A 27,647-nucleotide genomic window follows, 5' to 3' on the forward strand; every position below is an offset into this window, starting at 1 on the left:
ACGATTATTGAAAAAATATTTTTTTTAAATCCACGATTATTGAAAAAATATTTTTTTTAAGTCCACGATTATTGAAAAAATATTTTTTTTAAATCCACGATAATTGAAAAAATATATATTTTTAAAAATCCACGATTATTGGAAAAATATATTTTTAAAATCCACGATTATAGAGAAAATATTTTTTAAAAATCCGCGATTATTGAAAAATTATTTTTTAAAAATCCACGATTATTGAAAAAATATTTTTTAAAAATCCACGATTATTAAAAAAATATTTTTTAAAAATCCACGATTATTGAAAAAATATTTTTTTTAAAAAATCCACGATTATTGAAAAAATATTTTTTTTTTTTAAATCCCACGATTATTGAAAAAATATTTTTTTTTAAAAAATCCACGATTATTGAAATTTTTTTTTTTAAAAAAATCCACGATTATTGAAAAAATTTTTTTAAAAAAATCCACGATTATTGAAAAAATATTTTTTTAAAAAATCCATGATTATTGAAATTTTTTTTTTTTTAAAAATCCACGATTATTGAAAAAATATTTTTTTAAATAATCCACGAATATTGAAAAAATATTTTTTTAAAAAATCAACGTTTATTGAAATTTTTTTTTTTTTAAAAATCCACGATTATTGAAAAAATATCTTTTTTAAAAAATCCACGATTATTGAAATAATATTTTTTAAAAAAATCCACGTTTGCTTGAAAAATATATTCTTTAAAAATCCACATTTGCCTGAAAAAATATATTCTTTAAAAATCCACGTTTGCTTGAAAAAATATATTTTAAAAAATCCACTTTTGTTGGAAAAAGTATATTTTTAAAAAATCCACGATTAATGAAAAAATATTTTTTAAAAAATCCACGATTAATGAAAAAATATTTTTTAAAAATCCACGATTATTGAAAAATATTTTTTAAAAATCCATGATTATTGAAAAAATATTTTTTAAAAATCCACGATTATTGAAAAAATATTTTTTAAAAATCCACGATTATTGAAAAAATATTTTTTTTAAAAATCCACGATTATTGAAAAAATATTTTTTTAAAAATCCACGATTATTGAAAAAATATTTTTTAAAAATCCACGATTATTGAAAAAATATTTTTTAAAAATCCACGATTATTGAAAAAATATTTTTTAAAAATCCACGATTATTGAAAAAATATTTTTTAAAAATCCACGATTATTGAAAAAATATTTTTTAAAAATCCACGATTATTGAAAAAATATTTTTTAAAAATCCACGATTATTGAAAAAATATTTTTTAAAAATCCACGATTATTGAAAAAATATTTTTTAAAAATCCACGATTATTGAAAAAATATTTTCTAAAAATCCACGATTATTGAAAAAATATTTTTTAAAAATCCACGATTATTGAAAAAATATTTTTTAAAAATCCACGATTATTGAAAAAATATTTTTTAAAAATCCACGATTATTAAAAAAATATTTTTTAAAAATCCACGATTATTGAAAAAATATTTTTTAAAAATCCACGATTATTGAAAAAATATTTTTTAAAAATCCACGATTATTGAAAAAATATTTTTTAAAAATCCACGATTATTGAAAAAATATTTTTTAAAAATCCACGATTATTGAAAAAATATTTTTTAAAAATCCACGATTATTGAAAAAATATTTTTTAAAAATCCACGATTATTAAAAAGTATTTTTTAAAAATCCACGATATTTTTTTAAAAATCCACGATTATTGAAAACATGTTTTTTAAAAATCCACGTTTATTGAAAACATATTTTTTAAAAATCCACGTTTATTGAAAACATATTTTTTTAAAAATCCACGATTATTGAAAACATATTTTTTAAAAATCCACGTTTATTGAAAACATATTTTTAAAAATCCACGATTATTGAAAAAATATTTTTTAAAAATCCACGATTATTGAAAACATATTTTTTTTTTTTAAATCCACGATTATTGAAAACATATTTTTTTTTTAAATCCACGATTATTGAAAACATATTTTTTTTTTTAAATCCACGATTATTGAAAACATATTCGTTTTTAGATGAAAAAATATATTTAAAAAATCCACGTTTGATTGAAAAAATATATTTAAAAAATCCACGATTATTGAAAACATATTTTTTTTTTTAAATCCACGATTATTGAAAACATATTCGTTTTTAGATGAAAAAATATATTTAAAAAATCCACGTTTGATTGAAAAAATATATTTAAAAAATCCACGTTTGATTGAAAAAATATATTTAAAAAATCCACGTTTGATTGAAAAAATATATTTAAAAAATCCACGTTTGATTGAAAAAATATATTTAAAAAATCCACGTTTGATTGAAAAAATATATTTAAAAAATCCACGTTTGATTGAAAAAATATATTTAAAAAATCCACGTTTGATTGAAAAAATATATTTAAAAAATCCACGTTTGATTGAAAAAATATATTTAAAAAATCCACGTTTGATTGAAAAAATATATTTAAAAAATCCACGTTTGATTGAAAAAATATATTTAAAAAATCCACGTTTGATTGAAAAAATATATTTAAAAAATCCACGTTTGATTGAAAAAATATATTTAAAAAATCCACGTTTGATTGAAAAAATATATTTAAAAAATCCACGTTTGATTGAAAAAATATATTTAAAAAATCCACGTTTGATTGAAAAAATATATTAAAAAAATCCACGTTTGATTGAAAAAATATATTTAAAAAATCCACGTTTGATTGAAAAAATATATTTAAAAAATCCACGTTTGATTGAAAAAATATATTTAAAAAATCCACGTTTGATTGAAAAAATATATTTAAAAAATCCACGTTTGATTGAAAAAATATATTTAAAAAATCCACGTTTGATTGAAAAAATATATTTAAAAAATCCACGTTTGATTGAAAAAATATATTTAAAAAATCCACGTTTGATTGAAAAAATATATTTAAAAAATCCACGTTTGATTGAAAAAATATATTTAAAAAATCCACGTTTGATTGAAAAAATATATTTAAAAAATCCACGTTTGATTGAAAAAATATATTTAAAAAATCCACGTTTGATTGAAAAAATATATTTAAAAAATCCACGTTTGATTGAAAAAATATATTTAAAAAATCCACGTTTGATTGAAAAAATATATTTAAAAAATCCACGTTTGATTGAAAAAATATATTTAAAAAATCCACGTTTGATTGAAAAAATATATTTAAAAAATCCACGTTTGATTGAAAAAATATATTTAAAAAATCCACGTTTGATTGAAAAAATATATTTAAAAAATCCACGTTTGATTGAAAAAATATATTTAAAAAATCCACGTTTGATTGAAAAAATATATTTAAAAAATCCACGTTTGATTGAAAAAATATATTTAAAAAATCCACGTTTGATTGAAAAAATATATTTAAAAAATCCACGTTTGATTGAAAAAATATATTTAAAAAATCCACGTTTGATTGAAAAAATATATTTAAAAAATCCACGTTTGATTGAAAAAATATATTTAAAAAATCCACGTTTGATTGAAAAAATATATTTAAAAAATCCACGTTTGATTGAAAAAATATATTTAAAAAATCCACGTTTGATAGAAAAAATATATTTAAAAAATCCACGTTTGATTGAAAAAATATATTTAAAAAATCCACGTTTGATTGAAAAAATATATTTAAAAAATCCACGTTTGATTGAAAAAATATATTTAAAAAATCCACGTTTGATTGAAAAAATATATTTAAAAATTCAACTTTTGATTGAAAAAATATATTTAAAAAATCCACGTTTGATTGAAAAAATATATTTAAAAAATCCACGTTTGATTGAAAAAATATATTTAAAAAATCCACGTTTGATTGAAAAAATATATTTGAAAAATCCACGTTTGATTGAAAAAATATATTTAAAAAATCCACGTTTGATTGAAAAAATATATTTAAAAAATCCACGTTTGATTGAAAAAATATATTTAAAAAATCCACGTTTGATTGAAAAAATATATTTAAAAAATCCACGTTTGATTGAAAAAATATATTTAAAAAATCCACGTTTGATTGAAAAAATATATTTAAAAAATCCACGTTTGATAGAAAAAATATATTTAAAAAATCCACGTTTGATAGAAAAAATATATTTAAAAAATCCACGTTTGATTGAAAAAATATATTTAAAAAATCCACGTTTGATTGAAAAAATATATTTAAAAAATCCACGTTTGATTGAAAAAATATATTTAAAAAATCCACGTTTGATTGAAAAAATATATTTAAAAAATCCACGTTTGATTGAAAAAATATATTTAAAAAATCCACGTTTGATTGAAAAAATATATTTAAAAAATCCACGTTTGATTGAAAAAATATATTTAAAAAATCCACGTTTGATTGAAAAAATATATTTAAAAAATCCACGTTTGATTGAAAAAATATATTTAAAAAATCCACGTTTGATTGAAAAAATATATTTAAAAAATCCACGTTTGATTGAAAAAATATATTTAAAAAATCCACGTTTGATAGAAAAAATATATTTAAAAAATCCACGTTTGATTGAAAAAATATATTTAAAAAATCCACGTTTGATTGAAAAAATATATTTAAAAAATCCACGTTTGATTGAAAAAATATATTTAAAAAATCCACGTTTGATTGAAAAAATATATTTAAAAAATCCACGTTTGATTGAAAAAATATATTTAAAAAATCCACGTTTGATTGAAAAAATATATTTAAAAAATCCACGTTTGATTGAAAAAATATATTTAAAAAATCCACGTTTGATTGAAAAAATATATTTAAAAAATCCACGTTTGATTGAAAAAATATATTTAAAAAATCCACGTTTGATTGAACAAATATATTTAAAAAATCCACGTTTGATTGAAAAAATATATTTAAAAAATCCACGTTTGATTGAAAAAATATATTTAAAAAATCCACGTTTGATTGAAAAAATATATTTAAAAAATCCACGTTTGTTGGAAAAAATATATTTTAAAAAAACCACGTTTGTTGGAAAAAATATATTTTAAAAAATACACGTTTGTTGGAAAAAATATATTTTAAAAAATCCACGTTTGTTGGAAAAAATATATTTTAAAAAATCCACGTTTGTTGAAAAAAATATATTTTAAAAAATCCACGTTTGTTGAAAAAAAATATATTTAAAAAATCCACGTTTGTTGAACAAAATATATTTTAAAAAATCCACGTTTGTTGAAAAAAATATATTTTAAAAAATCCACGTGTGTTGAAAAAAGTTTTTTTTTTTTTAAAAAATCCACGTTTGTTGGAAAAAATATATTTTAAAAAATCCACGTTTGTTGAAAAAAATATTTTTTTTTGAAAAATCCACGTGTGTTGAAAAAATATATTGTAAAAAATCCACGTTTGTTGAAAAAATATATTGTAAAAAATCCACGTTTGTTGGAAAAATATATTGTAAAAAATCCACGTTTGTTGGAAAAAATATATTTTTTTAAAAATCCAAGTTTATTGGAAAAAATATATTTTTTAAAAACCCACGTTTATTGGAAAAAATATATTTTTTAAAAATCCACGTTTATTGGAAAAAATATATTTTTTTAAAAATTCCACGTTTATTGGAAAAAATATATTTTTTAAAAAATCCACGTTTATTGGAAAAAATATATTTTTTAAAAAATCCACGTTTGTTGGAAAAATATATTTTAAAAAATCCACGTGTGTTGAAAAAAGTATATTTTAAAAAATCCACGTTTTGCTTCTCTTTAATGGTTATTTATAATTTTGATATTTGTTGTTTATTTATATGACATCTTAATGTCATGTAATTAATTGTACTATGTCACGAATGTGTTTTTTGATGTGTTAATTTGAATATGATCTGTGAAATCTGATAAGATTTTATAGCTTATTTTATTTTCCTTTCTATTGTAAATTTCTCATAATGGGTCTCTTTCTTTTTATTGTGATTTAAGTGTTAAGTCATTTCAATTGCAAAACCTTCAAGTTATTGTATTAGAATCGGTCATTTGTGAAACCATTGAAAATATAGTGTAAAAACTAATTTTTTTTATTTTGAAAAGAGAGGTGTTTTGTTTTCAAAAGGAAAAGTTAGATGATAGCGAAGCCGTTCCACAGCCGATATGTCTGAAGAGCCTCTACCAAAGGCAAAACATGCATATCACATAGTGGTGGTTGTGTGGGTTCGAATCTTCGGATTTCCTTTTTCACTTGTATTATTGGAGGATTTAATTAAAATTAATATTAAAAAAATGATCTTCGCCCTAATAGGCAAAATTTTCTAATGCCGATTACATTTTTTTTTTTGGTATTCAAAATTTTCCATATTTTTTTATTACCCACCCTAATATGTAACGAACACTTCGTTTATGTCGGTACACCTGAAACCTAATTAAATGTGTTGCTGTTGTTCTCTGTTTCTGCTCATAAATTGCCTAATAAATAGACATTTCTGTAATTGAGTGTGGCTCTTTTTTTTTGACGCGTCAAGTGGTGTTTGCTACTCGAGCTTCCTGCCAAGGTCTTCTACTTCCATTCAACCCAGTCACCCCCTCATACTTGACAATCCAATTCATATCCAATTAAACATTTAAATGTGTTCCTTACAATGCAATAAATTAAAAAAAAGAACACAACAAAAATAACGCAATTAAAAAATAAATGTTTTGCCGTAGAAATGAAAAGTGGAAAATGTACAGCCACACACACGCTAACATATGTATGTAAATGTGTTTAATTACTATGAATAGCTGGCAAGAAAATTGGATTGGTAAAAATATTTCCATTGAAAGGAACATGTTCACATTTGAATAGAGTTCAAGTTGAAGTATTAGAAGGTGGAAAATTAATTAGGAAGGGACGGAAGTAATGGGGGATTTTCTGTAAATATTTCGAAGGAGTGATTTTTTTTTAATTTCTTAAAAAAATTTCCCGCGAAGTTTTTATTTTAATTTTTGTAGATTTATTTTAAAAATTTTGTTCCATATCTGTATTCATGTTACACCCCAATTCCATTACAACACACTTCATTGGTTTTATTACAACTTTCGCAACACTTTTTCATTCCCAGAGTTGGCCTTATTGGTCAAAGGATAATTGCCATGAAATCACTATCAGAAAATTTATTTTTTTTTCATTCTTAGTTGAAAGGCATTATTTCACATGTCGGCAATGTTTTTTTTTTTATTATTTTTTAAACTTGTATTCATGACAAAAGTTTTACCAAGCAATCAACAATAACAACATTAACTTTATATGAAGCCATGGGTGATGGCTAACATTAACAGGGTTTACCCCCAGAAGTTCGTAAAAATATTATATACACTTGCAATGCTTCTGCTACTGGAACGTACCACTTGAACAAAAAATGCATTTAAAACTTTATTTTCCCCTTTTTCGCTAGGCGTAAATAGTATTAAATGAAAAAAAAAAAACATAAAAACCCAAAAGCAACTCACTGCGCTTTACTATTCTATGGCAGAGAGCATGTTTTAATATTCTGAGAGTTCTCAAAGTGCATCCAACATTCACCACATAATAGAATTTTGAATTAAAGTTTGTTTTATTTGTTTGTGTTTTTGTTTTAGAATCCTGCTGTTGTTTATTAAATTTGACTTTTTATGTTATTATTTGACAGGCGAATGTTTAAAAGCTGTAAGGTTTACCAGGTCATAATAATGTGGTTGCATATCAAGGTTATGGTTACAAAACTCAGTCAGTGGGAAATGTCAAGGAAATTATGAATGAGGGCGGGTTTCAGTTAATAGAGTCATAAGTTAAATGTGGTTGGTTTTGTTGCTGGGGTACAGTGGTTTTGAACAATATTTTCTAAGCAACCGCAAGACGTACATTTTTTAAAGAATATTTTTTCCAGTCAAGCACAAGTCAAGGATTTTTTAAAGAATATTTTTTCCAATCAACCACAAGTCACGGATTTGGATTTTTTAAAGAATATTTTTTCCTATCATCCACAAGTCAAGGATTTTAAAAGAATATTTTTTCCAATCAACCACAATACGGGGATTTTTTAAAAGAATATTTTTTCCAAGGATTTTTTAAACAACATATTTTCCCATCTATCTCGAGGCGTGGATTTTTTAAAGAATATTTTTTCCAATCAAACACAAGTCAAGGATTTTTAAACAACATTTTTTCCGATCAATCTCGAGGCGTGGATTTTTTAAAAAATATTTTTTGCAATCAACCACAAGACGTGCATTTTTTAAAGACCACAAGACGTGGATTTTTTAAAGAATATTTTTTCCACACAACCACAACACGTGGATTTTTTAAAGAATATTTTTTCCCAAGCAACCGCAATTCGTGGATTTTTTAAAGAATATTTTTTCCCAAGCAACCGCAATTCGTGGATTTTTTAAAGAATATTTTTTCCAAACAACCACAAGACGTGGATTTTTTAAAGAATATTTTTTCCAAACAACCACAAGACGTCGATTTTTTAAAGAATATTTTTTCCAAACAACCACAAGACGTGGATTTTTTAAAGAATATTTTTTCCAATCAACCACAAGACGTGGATTTTTTAAAGAATATTTTTTCCAAACAACCACAAGTCGTGGATTTTTTAAAGAATATTTTTTCCAAACAACCACAAGACGTGGATTTTTTAAAGAATATTTTTTCCAAACAACCACAAGACGTGGATTTTTTATAGAATATTTTTTCCAAACAACCACAAGACGTGGATTTTTTATAGAATATTTTTTCCAAACAACCAAAAGTCGTGGATTTTTTTAAAAAATATTTTTTCCAAACAACCACAACACGTGGATTTTTTAATGAATATTTTTTCCAAACAGCCACAAGACGTGGATTTTTTAAAGAATATTTTTTTCCAAACGTGGATTTTTTAAAGAATATTTTTTCCAATCAACCACAAGTCAAGGATTTTTAAAGAATATTTTTTCCAATCAAACACAAGTCAAGGATTTTTAAAGAATATTTTTTTCCAATAAACCACAAGTCAAGGATTTTTAAAGAAAATTTTTCCAAGCAACCTCAAGACGTGGATTTTTAAAGAATATTTTTTCCAATCAACGACAAGACGTGGATTTTTTAAAGAATATTTTTTCCAATCATCGACAAGACGTGGATTTTTTAAAGAATATTTTTTCCAAACAACCACAAGTCAAGGATTTTTAATGAATATTTTTTCCAATCAACCACAACACGTGGATTTTTTAAAGAATATTTTTTCCAATCAACCACAAGCCAAGGACTTTTAAAGAATATTTTTTTTTCAAATCAACCACAAGACGTGGATTTTTTAACGAATATTTTTTCCAATCAACCACAAGTCGTGAATTTTTTAAAGAATATTTTTTCCAATAAACCACAAGTCAAGGATTTTTAAAGAAATTTTTTCCAATCAACCACAAATCAAGGATTTTTAAAGAAATTTTTTCCAATCAACCACAAATCAAGGATTTTTAAAGAATATTTTTTCTGATCAACAAGACGTGGATTTTTTAAAGAATATTTTTCCAATCAACCACAGGTGTTCTCTCTCTCCCTACTTAAAAACCCTCTTAGTCGAATACAAATAAAATTAATGAATTTATTTATTAAATAAATGAAAATAAATAAAGCAACCAATAAATAAATGAACATGTAAAATTAATGTGTAAATACTTCCTCAGCAATAACAACAACAGCAAATTAAACAACATGAGATTTCCTCAGGCCACAATAATGTCTACGAACACCAGCCGTTGACCATCACTGATGGTGACCTGTGAAATGTTAACACAACTAAATCCTCGATAAACACAACAAGGCACTTAAGTGAAAATACAACGAAGTCCAGCCATAACTCCGGTGATAATCGTCAGGTATCATATTTAAATGTACAGCAGCAACATATAATTAAATTCCAACAACACAACAAATACAAATAAGTTTAAAGTGCTGTGTGTGTGTTTACATTGCGCGATCATGGTAATCGGATATTAATGTAATAATGAAGGCACAATCTTTTGTGCTGATATATTGACATGACATGAATGAGACATGTCATGTGCTATTATTTCCGTGTAATGTGACAGTAAAGGTCAATGGCATACAAAACATTCGCTTCTTAGACCAATGAAGGGCGGAAAATTTTATTGAGAGGTCCACGCTTCTAGAACCCAACATAAGGAGATATTTTTTTTACAAAACTCAAAATGGCTGTGGAAATTTGTTTAAAAAATCCTCGCTTCTAGAGCCCAATATGGGGAGAGACATTTTTTATAAAACTCAAAATGGCTGTGGAAATTTGTTTAAAAAATCCGCGCTTCTAGAGCCCAATATGGGGAGAGACATTTTTTATAAAACTCAAAATGGCTATGGAAATTTGTTTAAAAAATCCACGTTTCTAGAGCCCAGTATGGGGAGGGAAATTTTTTATAAAACTCAAAATGGCTGCGGAAATTTGTTTAAAAAATCCACGCTTCTAGAGCCCAATATGGGGAGAGACATTTTTTATAAAACTCAAAATGGCTGTGGAAATTTGTTTAAAAAATCCACGCTTCTAGAGACCAATATGGGAAAGAGAAATTTTTTATAAAACTCAAAATGGCTGTGGAAATTTGTTTAAAAAATCCACGCTTCTAGAATATAGGGAGAGACATTTTTTATAAAAGTCAAAATGGCTGTGGACATTTGTTTAAAAAATCAACGGTCGTAGAGCTTTGTTGGCCCTTTAAAATAGTATTTAAAAATCAACGGTTGTAGAGCTTTGTTGGCCCTTTAAAATAGTATTTAAAAAATCAACGGTTGTAGAGCTTTGGTGGCCCTTTGAAATAGTTTTTTTAAATGCACCCTAGTAGAGCTTTGGTGGCATTTTGAAATATTTTTTTTTAATCCCCGCTTGTAGAGCTTTGGTGGCATTTTGAAATATTTTTTTTTAAATCCACGCTTGTAGAGCTTTGGTGTCATTTTGAAATAATTTTTAAAAAAATCCCCGCTTGTAGAGCTTTATTGAGTCTTTGAAATAATTTTTAAGAAATCCATACTTGTAGAGCTTTGTCGGGTCTTTGAAATAATTTTTAAAAATGATTTTTTTAAGATTTGTTGGCCTTTGAAATAACTGATAAAATTATTTTTAAGAAATCAACGTTTGTAGAACTTTGGTGGCTCTTTGATAAAATTCCTAAAAATTATTTGTTTCTTAAATCCGCACTTGTAGAGCTTTATTGGCCATCAAAAATAATTTTTAAAAAATATTTCTTAAAAAGAGCTTCGGTGACCCTTTAAAATAATTTTTAATAATTATTTTTTAAATAATCGACGCTTGTAGAGCTTTTTTAAGTACTCCACGCTTGTAGAGCTTTTTCAAGTACTCCTTGTAGAGCTTTGGTGGCCTTTTGAAATAATTTTTAATAATTATTTTTTAAATAATCGACGCTTGTAGAGCTTTTTTAAGTACTCCACGCTTGTAGAGCTTTTTCAAGTACTCCTTGTAGAGCTTTGGTGGCCTTTTGAAATAATTTTTAATAATTATTTTTTAAATAATCCACGCTTGTAGAGCTTTTTTAAGTACTCCACGCTTGTAGAGCTTTTTCAAGTACTCCTTGTAGAGCTTTGGTGGCCTTTTGAAATAATTTTTAATAATTATTTTTTAAATAATCCACGCTTGTAGAGCTTTTTTAAGTACTCCTTGTTGAGCTTTGGTGGCCTTTTGAAATAATTTTTAATAATTATTTTTTAAATAATCAACGCTTGTAGAGCTTTTTTAAGTACTCCACGCTTGTAGAGCTTTGGTGGCCTTTTGAAATAATTTTTAATAATTATTTTTTAAATAATCCACGCTTGTAGAGCTTTTATAAGTACTCTTTGTTGAGCTTTGGTGGCCTTTTGAAATAATTTTTAATAATTATTTTTTAAATAATCAACGCTTGTAGAGCTTTTTTAAGTACTCCACGCTTGTAGAGCTTTTTCAAGTACTCCTTGTAGAGCTTTTTTGGCCTTTTGAAATAATTTTTAATAATTATTTTTTTAAATAATCCACGCTTGTAGAGCTTTTTCAAGTACTCCTTGTAGAGCTTTGGTGGCCTTTTGAAATAATTTTTAATAATTATTTTTTAAATAATCCACGCTTGTAGAGCTTTTTTAAGTACTCAACGCTTGTAGAGCTTTGGTGGCCTTTTGAAATAATTTTTAATAATTATTTTTTAAATAATCCACGCTTGTAGAGCTTTTTTAAGTACTCCTTGTTGAGCTTTGGTGGCCTTTTGAAATAATTTTTAATAATTATTTTTTAAATAATCCACGCTTGTAGAGCTTTTTTAAGTACTCCACGCTTGTTGAGCTTTGGTGGCCTTTTGAAATAATTTTTAATAATTATTTTTTAAACAATCCACGCTTGTAGAGCTTTTTTTAAGTACTCCACGCTTGTAGAGCTTTGGTGGCCTTTTGAAATAATTTTTAATAATTATTTTTTAAACAATCCACGCTTGTAGAGCTTTTTTAAGTACTCCTCGCTTGTAGAGCTTTGGTGACCACGCTTCTAGAGCCCAATATGGGGAGAGAAATTTTTTATAAAACTCAAAATGGCTGTGGAAATTTGTTTAAAAAATCCACGCTTCTAGAGCCCAATATGGGGAGAGACATTTTTTATAAAACTCAAAATGGCTGTGGAAATTTGTTTAAAAAATCCACGCTTCTAGAGCCCAATATGGGAAGGTACATTTTTTATAAAACTCAAAATGGCTGTGGAAATTTGTTTAAAAAATCCACGCTTCTAGAGCCCAATATGGGGAGAGACATTTTTTATAAAACTCAAAATGGCTGTGGAAATTTGTTTAAAAAATCCACGCTTCTAGAGCCCAATATGGGGAGAGAAATTTTTTATAAAACTCAAAATGGCTGTGGAAATTTGTTTAAAAAATCCACGCTTCTAGAGCCCAATATGGGGAGAGAAATTTTTTATAAAACTCAAAATGGCTGTGGAAATTTGTTTAAAAAATCCACGCTTCTAGAGCCCAATATGGGGAGAGACATTTTTTATAAAACTCAAAATGGCTGTGGAAATTTGTTTAAAAAATCCACGCTTCTAGAGCCCAATATGGGGAAAGACATTTTTTATAAAACTCAAAATGGCTGTGGACATTTGTTTAAAAAATCAACGGTCGTAGATCTTTGTTGGCCCTTTAAAATAGTATTTAAAAAATCAACGGTTGTAGAGCTTTGGTGGCCCTTTGAAATATTTTTTTTTTTTTGTTTTTGAAAATCCACGCTTCTAAAGCCCAATATAGGGAGAGGAATTTTTTATAAAACTCAAAATGGCTGTGGAAATTTGTTTAAAATATCCACGCTTGCAGAGCTTTGTTGGCCCTTTAAAATAGTTAAAAAAAAATCTACGGTCAAGAATTCGTTAGGAATATAGTAAGAGTATTTTCTCAATCAAAAACCAAGGGATTGACATGTAAGGATACACCTATATTACCCTCCAAAGTTTTTGGCACTTTTAAAAGATGGCCCGAAATGCTTAAAAAGACTCAAAAATATAACTTTCATAAAAAGTTTTAAGTGTTCTCGCAAAATAAATTCTCGGCGCTAAGTGGGTTAATGGTCCTTTGAAATAGTTTTTTTTAATCCACGCTTGTAGAGCTTTTGTGGCATTTTGAAATAATTTTTAAAAATCCACGCTTGTAGAGCTTTTTGTGGTTATTGAAATAATTTTTAAAAAATCCATGCTTGTAGAGCTTTGTTGGGCCTTTGAAATAATTTTTAAAAATTATTTTTTCTTAAGATTTGCTGGCCTCTGAAACAGTTGATAAAATTATTGTTAAGAAATCAACGTTGGTAGATCTTTGGTGGCTCTTTGAAATGATTCTTATTTGTTTTTTAAATCCGCACTTGTAGAGCTTTATTGGCCCTTAAAAATAATTTTTAAAACATATTTCTTAAAAATACACGCTTGTAGAGCTTTCAAATGATTAAAATAATTTTTAATAATTATTTTTTAAATAATCCACGCTTGTAGAGCTTTTTAAAGTACTCCACACTTGTAGAGCTTTGGTGGCCTTTTGAAATCATTTTTAATAATTACTTTTTAAATAATCCACGCTTGTAGAGCTTTTTAAAGTACTCCACACTTGTAGAGCTTTGGTGGCCTTTTGAAATCATTTTTAATAATTACTTTTTAAATAATCCACGCTTGTAGAGCTTTTTTAAGTACTCCACGCTTGTGGAGCTTTGGTGGCCTTTTGAAATAATTTTTAATAATTATTTTTTAAATAATCCACGCTTGTTGAGCTTTTTTAAGTACTCCACGCTTGTAGAGCTTTGGTGGCCTTTTGAAATAATTTTTAATAATTATTTTTTAAATAATCCACGCTTGTAGAGCTTTTTTAAGTACTCCACGCTTGTAGAGCTTTGGTGGCCTTTTGAAATCATTTTTAATAATTATTTTTTAAAGAATCCACGCTTGTAGAGCTTTTTTAAGTACTCCACGCTTGTAGAGCTTTGGTGGCCTTTTGAAATAATTTTTAATAATTATTTTTTAAAGAATCCACGCTTGTAGAGCTTTTTTAAGTACTCCACGCTTGTAGAGCTTTGGTGGCCTCTTGAAATAATTTTTAATAATTATTTTTTAAATAATCCACGCTTGTAGAGCTTTTTTAAGTACTCCACGCCTGTAGAGCTTTGGTGGCCTTTTGAAAAATTTTTAATAATTATTTTTTAAATAATCCACGCTTGTAGAGCTTTTTTAAGTACTCCACGCTTGTAGAGCTTTGGTGGCCTTTTGAAATCATTTTTAATAATTATTTTTTAAATAATCCACGCTTGTAGAGCTTTTTTAAGTACTCCTTGTTGAGCTTTGGTGGCCTTTTGAAATAATTTTTAATAATTATTTTTTAAATAATCCACGTTTGTAGAGCTTTTTAAGTACTCCACGCCTGTAGAGCTTTGGTGGCCTTTTGAAAAATTTTTAATAATTATTTTTTAAATAATCCACGCTTGTAGATCTTTTTTAAGTACTCCACGCTTGTAGAGCTTTTTCAAGTACTCCTTGTAGAGCTTTGGTGGCCTATTGAAATGATTTTTAATAATTATTTTTTAAATAATCCACGCTTGTAGAGCTTTTTCAAGTACTCCTTGTAGAGCTTTGGTGGCCTTTTGAAATAATTTTTAATAATTATTTTTTAAATAATCCACGCTTGTAGAGCTTTTTTAAGTACTCCTTGTTGAGCTTTGGTAGCCTTTTGAAATAATTTTTAATAATTATTTTTTAAATAATCCACGCTTGTAGAGCTTTTTTAAGTACTCCACGCTTGTAGAGCTTTGGTGGCCTTTTGAAATAATTTTTAATAATTATTTTTTAAATAATCCACGCTTGTAGAGCTTTTTTAAGTACTCCTTGTTGAGCTTTGGTGGCCTTTTGAAATAATTTTTAATAATTATTTTTTAAATAATCCACGCGTGTAGAGCTTTTTTAAGTACTCCACGCTTGTAGAGCTTTGGCGGCCTATTGAAATAATTTTTAATAATTATTTTTTAAATAATCCACGCTTGTAGAGCTTTTTTAAGTACTCCACGCTTGTAGAGCTTTGGCGGCCTATTGAAATAATTTTTAATAATTATTTTTTAAATAATCCACGCTTGTAGAGCTTTTTAAGTACTCTACGCTTGTAGAGCTTTGGTGGCATTTTGAAATAATTTTTAATAATTATTTTTTAAATAATCCACGCTTGTAGAGCTTTTTTAAGTACTCTACGCTTGTAGAGCTTTGGTGGCCTTTTGAAATAATTTTTAATAATTATTTTTTAAATAATCCACGCTTGTAGAGCTTTGGTAGCCTTTTGAAATAATATTTAATAATTATTTTTTAAATAATCCACGCTTGTAGAGCTTTGGTGGTCCTTTGAAATAATTTTTATTAATAATTTTTTTATATAATCCACGCTTGTAGAGCTTTGGTGGCCTTTTGAAATAATTTTTAAAAATTATTTTTTTATATAATCCACGCTTGTAGAGCTTTGGTGGCCTTTTGAAATAATTTTTAAAAATTATTTTTTAATAAATCCACGCTTGTAGAGCTTTGGTGGTCCTTTGAAATAATTTTTATTAATTATTTTTTTATATAATCCACGCTTGTAGAGCTTTGGTGGCCTTTTGAAATAATTTTTAAAAGTTATTTTTTAAAAAATTCACTCTTGTAGAGCTTTGGTGGCCCTTTGAAATAATTTTTAATAATTAATTTTTAAATACTCCACACTTGTAAAGCTTTGGTGTGATTTGAAATAATTTGTAATAATAATGTTTTAAATAATTCACCCTTGTAGAGCTTTGGTGGCCCTTTGAAATAATTTTTAATAATTCTTTTTTAAATAATCCACGCTTCTAGAGCTTTGGTGGGTGGCACTTTGAAATAATTTTTAATAATTATTTTTTAAATAACCCACGCTTGCAGAGCTTTGGTGGCCCTTTGAAATAATTCTTAAAAATTATTTATTTTTTAAATCCACGCTTGTAGAGCTTTATTGGCCTTTGGAAATAATTTTTAAAAAATATTTTTTAAATAATCCAAGCTTGTAGAGCTTTTTTAAGTACTTCACGCTTGTAGAGCTTTGGTGGCCTTTTGAAATAATTTTTAATAATTATTTTTTTAATAATCCACTCTTGTAGAGCTTTGTTGGCCCTTTGAATTTTTAATAATTATGTTTTAAATAATCCACGCTTGAAGAGCTTTGTTGACCTTTGAAATAATTTTTAAAATTATTTTTTTTAAAAATCGACTCTTATAGAGCTTTGGTGGCCTTTTGAAATAATTTTTAATATTTACTTTTTCAATAACTCACGCTTGTAGAGCTTTGGTGGCCCTTTATAATAATATATTAATAATTATTTTTTAAATAATTCACGCTTGTAGAGCTTTGGTGGTCCTTTGAAATAATTTTTAATAATTATTTTTTAAATAATCCACGCATGTAGAGCTTTGTTGACCTTTGAAATAATTTTTAATATTTACTTTTTCAATAACCCACGCTTGTAGAGCTTTGGTGGCCCTTTATAATAATATTTTAATAATTATTTTTTAAATAATCCACGCTTGTAGAGCCTTGGTGGTCCTTTGCAATAATTTTTAATAATTATTTTTTAAATAATCCACGCTTGTAGAGCCTTGGTGGTCCTTTGAAATAATTTTTAATAATTATTTTTTTAAATAATCCACGCTTGTAGAGCTTTGGTGGTCCTTTAAAATAATTTTTAAAAATTATTTTTTAAATAATACACACATGTAGAGCTTTGATGGGCTTTTGAAATAATTTTTAAAAATTATTTTTTAAATAATCCACGCTTGAAGAGCTTTGCTGGCCTTTTGAAATACTTATTTTTTTAATAATCCACGCTTGGAGAGCTTTAGTGGCCCTTTGAAATAAATTTTAATAAATATTTTTTAAATAATCTACGCTTGTAGAGCTTTAGTGATCCTTTGAAATAATTTTTAATAAATCTTTTTTTATTATTCACGCTTGTAGAGCTTTGGTGATCCTTTGAAATAATTTTTAAAAAATTATTTTTTAAATAATCCACGCTTGAAGAGCTTTGATGGATTTTTGAAATAAGTTTTAATAATTATTTTAAATAATTCACGCTTGTAGAACTTTAGTGGTCCTTTGAAATATTTTTTAAAAATTATTTTTTTTAAATCCACGTTTGTAGAGCTATTGTGGCCCTTTGAAATAATTTCTAAAAATAATTATTTAAAAAATCCAAGCTTGTAGAGCTTTGGTGGCCCTTTGAAATAATTTTTAAAAATTATTTTTTAAAAAATCTACGCTTGAAGAGCTTTGGTAGCCCTTTTATAGTAATTTTTAATAATTAATTTTTAAATAATCCACGCTTTTAGAGCTTTGTTAGGCCTTTGAAATAATTTTTATGAATTATTATTTTAAAAAAATCCACGCTTGTAGACCTTTGGTGGCCCTTTGAAATAATGTTTAAAAAGTTTTTTTTTTTTTTTTGATCCAAGCTTGTAAAGCTTAGGTAGTAATTTAAAAAGCATTCACGCTTCAGCAGGTTATTTTCTAAAGTTTTACAGTCCCTTGAGGTAAATTGTAAAAAATTACGCTTTAGGAGCTTTGGTGGCCCAGTGAAATAACTTTAAAAAATCCACGCTTATGAAGCTCAATATGGCTGTAGAAATTTGTTTAAAAAATCATCCTCTAAATCACTTCCTCACTTCCTTAAATCTGACCACTTTAACTCTCAGCCCCAATATTCTAACAAAAAAAAACATCTCATAAATGTCAGTTCATCCCAACTAATCAAACAACCACAAGATTTATTTCACAATTGGCATTAGCCATCTACATGCCAACCCACTTTGAACCCCCAACCCTCTATCTCTATACCACAAGTACCTATAAGTCAAGCATAACATGTCAAAAGCATACATTAATCTTTATACTCTAAGCATTTTTTCTCTAACTCCGCTTTGTTTTCATTTCTGTTTCTTTTTTTTCTGCCTTTCTTTCATTACAGTTTAACAAATATATCATCAATGGAAGCCGTCAATGTGGCTGGCTCAGCAGATGAACACTATGATGATCTTTATGGTCAACTAGCAGCAGCAGTAGCATCAGCATCCTCATCAGCATCACAAAATACTAGTAATCTCCAGCTACTACCTCAATCAAGTAAACGTTTACAAAAACTCAAAAAGCTTAAGATACGAGAAATACAATCCTTAGCATTAGAGGGTGGCGATACGGGGCGAGGTTATTGCTCATGTGATGAACAATGGACTGGTTCAACGATATCATCAACCCCATCATCGCCAACATCACCGGCCAACTCAACATCACCATTGCCATTAAATGCAGGAGCAGCAGCCGTATCTGCATCAGGGTTAGGAAAAAATGACACAGCCTCCATCGCATCATCATTATTGCCAAGCAATATGAACAGCAACAACAACAACAATACTAATAGTGAAGCCCATGAAAAGACTTCCGTAACAGGAAGTGGAACAAATGAAACGACCAACGGATGTGACTATAATAGGACAACAAACAAACATCAAGCATTCAATGCTATGGCATCAGTAAGCCTATCAAATCTACAACCTCTTCATTCGCATACACATCCCCATACCCATTCGCATCAACATCCACACCCACACCCACACCACCATCATCATCCGCTCTCGCCACCGACAATATCCAGCGATTATGAAACAAAATCCAATGTAACGTCGACAGTGGATAAAGTTAATGAAACCAAGTTTATCGTACTACCATCCTCATCATCGCCATCCGCTGCCTCATCAGCATCTACGAATGCAACCAATGCTTCAGGTAGCCTAAAAACCATAACGTTAAGGCGTAATCCTATTGGAACATCAGCAACAGCAGCAGCAGCATCATCGTCAGCAAGACTAAAACAACAACATCATGTACGTTTTTCCGATGAGAAAAATTTCTCTGATTAAAATGAGGACACCAACGTTAAAAGGTTAAACAATAGCCGCAGCTGGGTGATTTATTGTACGAGGGCTGAGGTGGTATTAAATTGTGGAAATATTCTCATATAATTCTAGAGCTTTGGTGGCCCTTTGAAATTATTTAAAAAGATCCACGTCTTTAGAGCTTGGGTGGCCTTTTGAAATAATTTAAAAAATCCAGGCTTTTAGAGCTTTGGTGGACCTTTGAAAAATTTAAAACGAACCACGCCTTTAGAGCTTTTGAGGCCATTTGAAATAATTTCAAAAAATCCACGCCTTTAGAGCTTTGCTGGCTCTTTGAAATAATTTAAAAAAATCCACGCCATTCGAGCTTTGGTGGTCCTTTGAAATAATTTAAAAAAATCCACGCCTTTAGAGCTTTGGTGGTCCCTTGAAATAATTTATCGATTCTCGATAAATTTTCTATAGAAAACTTATCGATTCTCGATTCTATAGAAAATTTATCGTTAATCGATAAGTTTTCTATAGAAAATTTTTCGTTAATCGATAAGTTTTCTATAGAAAATTTTTCGTTAATCGATAAGTTTTCTATAGAAAATTTTTCGTTAATCGATAAGTTTTCTATAGAAAATTTTTCGTTAATCGATAAGTTTTCTATAGAAAATTTTTCGTTAATCGATAAGTTTTCTATAAGTTTTATCGATTTACGATAAATTTTCTATAGAAAACTTATCGATTAACGATAAATTTTCTATAGAAAACTTATCGATTAACGATAAATTTTCTATAGAAAACTTATCGATTAACGATTAATTTTCTATAGAAAACTTATCGATTAACGATTAATTTTCTATAGAAAACTTATCGATTAACGATTAATTTTCTATAGAAAACTTATCGATTAACGATAAATTTTCTATAGAAAACTTATCGATTAACGATAAATTTTCTATAGAAAACTTATCGATTAACGATAAATTTTCTATAGAAAACTTATCGATTAACGATAAATTTTCTATAGAAAACTTATCGATTAACGATAAATTTTCTATAGAAAACTTATCGATTAACGATACATTTTCTATAGAAAACTTATCGATTAACGATAAATTTTCTATAGAAAACTTATCGATTAACGATAAATTTTCTATAGAAAACTTATCGATTAACGATAAATTTTCTATAGAAAACTTATCGATTAACGATAAATTTTCTATAGAAAACTTATCGATTAACCATAAATTTTCTATAGAAAACTTATCGATTAACGATAAATTTTCTATAGAAAACTTATCGATTAACGATAAATTTTCTATAGAAAACTTATCGATTAACGATAAATTTTCTATAGAAAACTTATCGATTAACGATAAATTTTCTATAGAAAACTTATCGATTAACGATAAATTTTCTATAGAAAACTTATCGATTAACGATAAATTTTCTATAGAAAACTTATCGATTAACGATAAATTTTCTATAGAAAACTTATCGATTAACGATAAATTTTCTATAGAAAACTTATCGATTAACGATAAATTTTCTATAGAAAACTTATCGATTAACGATAAATTTTCTATAGAAAACTTATCGATTAACGATAAATTTTCTATAGAAAACTTATCGATTAACGATAAATTTTCTATAGAAAACTTATCGATTAACGATAAATTTTCTATAGAAAACTTATCGATTTTCGATAAATTTTCTATAGAAAACTTATCGATTTTCGATAAATTTTCTATAGAAAACTTATCGATTCTCGAAAAAATTTCTATAGAAAACTTATCGATTCTCGAAAAAATTTCTATAGAAAACTTATCGATTCTCGAAAAATTTTCTATAGAAAACTTATCGATTCTCGAATTTTCTATAGAAAACTTATCGATTAACGATAAATTTTCTATAGAAAACTTATCGATTAACGATAAATTTTCTATAGAAAACTTAACGATTCTCGATAAATTTTCTATAGAAAACTTAACGATTCTCGATAAATTTTCTATAGAAAACTTATCGATTAACGATAAATTTTCTATAGAAAACTTATCGATTAACGATAAATTTTCTATAGAAAACTTATCGATTAACGATAAATTTTCTATAGAAAACTTATCGATTAACGATAAATTTTCTATAGAAAACTTATCGACTCTCGATAAATTTTCTATAGAAAGCTTATCGATTCACGATAAATTTTCTATAGAAAACTTTAAATTTTCTCGATAAATTTTCCACAGAAAACTTATCAAATCTCGATAAATTTTCTATAGAAAACTTATCGATTAACGAACAATTTTCTATAGAAAACTTATCGATTAACGAAAAAATTTCTATAGAAAACTTATCGATTAAGGATAAATTTTCTACAGAAAACTTATCGATTAACGATAAATTTTCTATAGAAAACTTATCGATTAACGATAAATTTTCTATAGAAAACTTATCGATTAACGATAAATTTTCTATAGAAAACTTATCGATTAACGATAAATTTTCTATAGAAAACTTATCGATTAACGATAAATTTTCTATAGAAAACTTATCGATTAACGATAAATTTTCTATAGAAAACTTATCGATTAACGATAAATTTTCTATAAAAAACTTATAGATTCTCGATTATATATTCAAATCCATGATTATAAATCTCATCCGAACTTCGAAAATCATTTTCATATACTCCAGAGCCCTCGTACAAAAAATTACAATAACCCTGGCAGACATTTATGAAAACTTTAATTAGCATTTAATTCTTTAACCGATCATCATTCCTAGTTACTGTACCATCATCATTCATAACTTCAGGCTAATAACAACAACAACAAAATTCAAAACACCTCCACACAGTAAAAAAAGTCACCACTAACAACTCTTAATGACATCTAATTATCTAGTTGCGAACACTATGGAATACAAGAAGCAACAACAACAATAATAATAAAACAAAAATAATAAAACAACAACAACAAACTTATATAGTGTCAAAAACCGATTTAAGAACGAAAAACACCCCAAATCTGATTACATAAAATAATTGGAGGCGAAGCAGAAAAAAATTTGCATAAATTTGCTTTTGTTAAGGACACTTTTTTCCAGGTATTATGATGGAGTGGGGGTTTCTATTGTAAATTAAGAACAAAAAGTTTTTTTTGAGAGTGAGAGAGGAACTATTAACGCAAAGTTTGTTTTTGTGACCTAGTAACCAATAATATGAGGAACAAAAGTTTGTGACAATTCCCCAAACCAATTACATGAGCAAAATTCTTGCTTGAATGCTGCTCAGATCAAAGCATAAAAAGCGTATCTTTTTTGGGGTTAGTTACATTAGTTCTTCACACACACACACAAGAACAAACTTTGACGGAAGTAGCCGAAAAAGGAAACGGAAATAAGAAAAAGAAAACTTTAAAAAAAGAAATCACATTAAACTCTTGTGACAACTAAAGAACGGTTTAACCGACTTCCTGTTGGGAATTTTATTTTCGAAAAGTAATCACACACACCCACACATAAGAAGAAAAATTTAATATTTATGTGAAGATGAAAAATGAACAACAAAAACAACAACCAAAAACAAGACAAGAAAACAAACTCTTAGACTGCACCCTATTCAACTAATAAAACAAAAAAGCTACATATATAAATTAATTAAAAAAAAACTCGAAAAATAGAATACATTTTTTTATATATAAATGGATGTAAATATTGAAGGAAATATATGTTATTTTAATTTAATAGTGTTAGTAATAATAGGTAATGTTAAGTTGTAATTATTATATATAACGTAATTGTAATTATTATATTTCAATATATAAAAAGTAATATTCAAAACAAATATTTAAGTTGTGATTTTTTTAACCAAAAAATTAACTGAAATTTTATATAAATGTTCTATCTTAAGAAATTTGAAAAAAAAAACTGAAGAATATATGAATAATAATATTGTTTTTAAACTAGCCAATATAAATATAGATTAAGAAAAAAATTATATAAAACAAATATAAATATGCATAGCTCATAAGTTAGCGAATTTTTTATGTATGTGTTTGAGTCAGGATTTGTGAGAAAGATGCTTTTCAAACAACTCATTTACTTTATAATATTCATAAATTCATTTATATCTACTAAAAAGGAAATAAATTTTCTGTAGAAACTTTTTCGATTCTCGATAAATTTTCTATAGAAAACTTATCGTTTCTCGATAAATTTTCTATAGAAACCTTATCGATTCTCGATAAATTTTGTATAGAAACCTTATCGATTCTCGATAAATTTTCTATAGAAACCTTATCGATTCTCGATAAATTTTCTATAGAAACCTTATCGATTCTCGATAAATTTTCTATAGAAACCTTATCGATTCTCGATAAATTTTCTATAGAAACCTTATCGACTCTCGATAAATTTTCTATAGAAACCTTATCGATTCTCGATAAATTTTCTATAGAAACCTTATCGATTCTCGATAAATTTTCTATAGAAACCTTATCGATTCTCGATAAATTTTCTATAGAAACCTTATCGATTCTCGATAAATTTTCTATAGAAACCTTATCGATTCTCGATAAATTTTCTATAGAAACCTTATCGATTCTCGATCAATTTTCTATAGAAACCTTATCGATTCTCGATAAATTTTCTATAGAAAACTTATCGTTTCTCGATAAATTTTCTATAGAAACCCTATCGATTTCCGATAAATTTTCTATGGAAACCCTATCGATTTCCGATAAATTTTCGATTCTCGATGAGGAAATCGATTCTCGATGAGGAAAGCTTATCGATTCTCGGTGAAGAAAGCTTATCGATTCTCGATGAATTTTCTCTAGAAACCTTATCGATTCTCGATGAATTTTCTATAGAAAACTTATCGTTTCTCGATAAACTTTTTATAGGAAACTTATCGTTTCTCCATAAATTTTCTATAGGAAACTTATCGTTTCTCGATAAATTTTCTATAGAAAACTTATCGTTTCTCGATAAATTTTCTATAGAAAACTTATCGTTTCTCGATAAATTTTCTATAGAAAACTTATCGTTTCTCGATAAATTTTCTATAGAAAACTTATCGTTTCTCGATAAATTTTCTATAGAAAACTTATCGTTTCTCGATAAATTTTCTATAGAAAACTTATCGTTTCTCGATAAATTTTCTATAGAAAACTTATCGTTTCTCGATAAATTTTCTATAGAAAACTTATCGTTTCTCGATAAATTTTCTATAGAAAACTTATCGTTTCTCGATAAATTTTCTATAGAAAACTTATCGTTTCTCGATAAATTTTCTATAGAAAACTTATCGTTTCTCGATAAATTTTCTATAGAAAACTTATCGTTTCTCGATAAATTTTCTATAGAAAACTTATCGTTTCTCGATAAATTTTCTATAGAAAACTTATCGTTTCTCGATAAATTTTCTATAGAAAACTTATCGTTTCTCGATAAATTTTCTATAGAAAACTTATCGTTTCTCGATAAATTTTCTATAGAAAACTTATCGTTTCTCGATAAATTTTCTATAGAAAACTTATCGTTTCTCGATAAATTTTCTATAGAAAACTTATCGTTTCTCGATAAATTTTCTATAGAAAACTTATCGTTTCTCGATAAATTTTCTATAGAAAACTTATCGTTTCTCGATAAATTTTCTATAGAAAACTTATCGTTTCTCGATAAATTTTCTATAGAAAACTTATCGTTTCTCGATAAATTTTCTATAGAAAACTTATCGTTTCTCGATAAATTTTCTATAGAAAACTTATCGTTTCTCGATAAATTTTCTATAGAAAACTTATCGTTTCTCGATAAATTTTCTATAGAAAACTTATCGTTTCTCGATAAATTTTCTATAGAAAACTTATCGTTTCTCGATAAATTTTCTATAGAAAACTTATCGTTTCTCGATAAATTTTCTATAGAAAACTTATCGTTTCTCGATAAATTTTCTATAGAAAACTTATCGTTTCTCGATAAATTTTCTATAGAAAACTTATCGTTTCTCGATAAATTTTCTATAGAAAACTTATCGTTTCTCGATAAATTTTCTATAGAAAACTTATCGTTTCTCGATAAATTTTCTATAGAAAACTTATCGTTTCTCGATAAATTTTCTATAGAAAACTTATCGTTTCTCGATAAATTTTCTATAGAAAACTTATCGTTTCTCGATAAATTTTCTATAGAAAACTTATCGTTTCTCGATAAATTTTCTATAGAAAACTTATCGTTTCTCGATAAATTTTCTATAGAAAACTTATCGTTTCTCGATAAATTTTCTATAGAAAACTTATCGTTTCTCGATAAATTTTCTATAGAAAACTTATCGTTTCTCGATAAATTTTCTATAGAAAACTTATCGTTTCTCGATAAATTTTCTATAGAAAACTTATCGTTTCTCGATAAATTTTCTATAGAAAACTTATCGTTTCTCGATAAATTTTCTATAGAAAACTTATCGTTTCTCGATAAATTTTCTATAGAAAACTTATCGTTTCTCGATAAATTTTCTATAGAAAACTTATCGTTTCTCGATAAATTTTCTATAGAAAACTTATCGTTTCTCGATAAATTTTCTATAGAAAACTTATCGTTTCTCGATAAATTTTCTATAGAAAACTTATCGTTTCTCGATAAATTTTCTATAGAAAACTTATCGTTTCTCGATAAATTTTCTATAGAAAACTTATCGTTTCTCGATAAATTTTCTATAGGAAACTTATCGTTTCTCGATAAATTTTCTATAGAAAACTTATCGTTTCTCGATAAATTTTCTATAGAAAACTTATCGTTTCTCGATAAATTTTCTATAGGAAACTTATCGTTTCTCGATAAATTTTCTATAGAAAACTTATCGTTTCTCGATAAATTTTCTATAGAAAACTTATCGTTTCTCGATAAATTTTCTATAGAAAACTTATCGTTTCTCGATAAATTTTCTATAGAATCCTTATCGATTCTCGATAAATTTTCTATAGAAACCTTATCGATTCTCGATAAATTTTCTATAGAAACCTTATCGATTCTCGATAAATTTTCTATAGAAACCTTATCGATTCTCGATAAATTTTCTATAGAAAACTTATCGTTTCTCGATAAATTTTCTATAGAAACCCTATCGATTTCCGATAAATTTTCTATAGAAACCCTATCGATTTCCGATAAATTTTCGATTCTCGATGAGGAAATCGATTCTCGATGAGGAAAGCTTATCGATTCTCGATGAAGAAAGCTTATCGATTCTCGATGAATTTTCTCTAGAAACCTTATCGATTCTCGATGAATTTTCTATAGAAAACTTATCGTTTCTCGATAAACTTTTTATAGGAAACTTATCGTTTCTCCATAAATTTTCTATAGGAAACTTATCGTTTCTCGATAAATTTTCTATAGAAAACTTATCGTTTCTCGATAAATTTTCTATAGAAAACTTATCGTTTCTCGATAAATTTTCTATAGAAAACTTATCGTTTCTCGATAAATTTTCTATAGAAAACTTATCGTTTCTCGATAAATTTTCTATAGGAAACTTATCGTTTCTCGATAAATTTTCTATAGAAAACTTATCGTTTCTCGATAAATTTTCTATAGAAAACTTATCGTTTCTCGATAAATTTTCTATAGAAAACTTATCGTTTCTCGATAAATTTTCTATAGAAAACTTATCGTTTCTCGATAAATTTTCTATAGAAAACTTATCGTTTCTCGATAAATTTTCTATAGAAAACTTATCGTTTCTCGATAAATTTTCTATAGAAAACTTATCGTTTCTCGATAAATTTTCTATAGAAAACTTATCGTTTCTCGATAAATTTTCTATAGAAAACTTATCGTTTCTCGATAAATTTTCTATAGAAAACTTATCGTTTCTCGATAAATTTTCTATAGGAAACTTATCGTTTCTCGATAAATTTTCTATAGAAAACTTATCGTTTCTCGATAAATTTTCTATAGAAAACTTATCGTTTCTCGATAAATTTTCTATAGAAAACTTATCGTTTCTCGATAAATTTTCTATAGAAAACTTATCGTTTCTCGATAAATTTTCTATAGAAAACTTATCGTTTCTCGATAAATTTTCTATAGAAAACTTATATAGAAATTTAAGCATTTTTTGATAAATTTGTTGATATCTCAAACGAAATTTAATCCTGAGATCTATAAATGCATATATAACTTAATCTTATATTAATAATAAAAATATATGTTTTATTTTCTCTGTAAT

General features: G+C 26.4%; 1 protein-coding gene across 1 annotated transcript in view; it reads left to right on the forward strand.

The window, feature by feature from the left end:
• Positions 1 to 19,866, forward strand: part of Nlg4 (Neuroligin 4) — a 438,709-nt gene extending 418,843 nt beyond the window's left edge. The window contains exon 11 of the mRNA XM_073973573.1: positions 18,502 to 19,866. The gene's annotated coding sequence lies outside the window, so the exon portion shown is untranslated. The remainder of the gene's footprint in view (positions 1 to 18,501) is intronic.
• The last annotated feature ends 7,781 nt before the right edge of the window (positions 19,867 to 27,647 follow it).

Source organism: Musca autumnalis, unplaced genomic scaffold, assembly GCF_047663935.1.
Source record: "Musca autumnalis isolate F117 unplaced genomic scaffold, ASM4766393v1 scaffold_1, whole genome shotgun sequence".
Classification (NCBI taxonomy): domain Eukaryota; kingdom Metazoa; phylum Arthropoda; class Insecta; order Diptera; family Muscidae; genus Musca; species Musca autumnalis.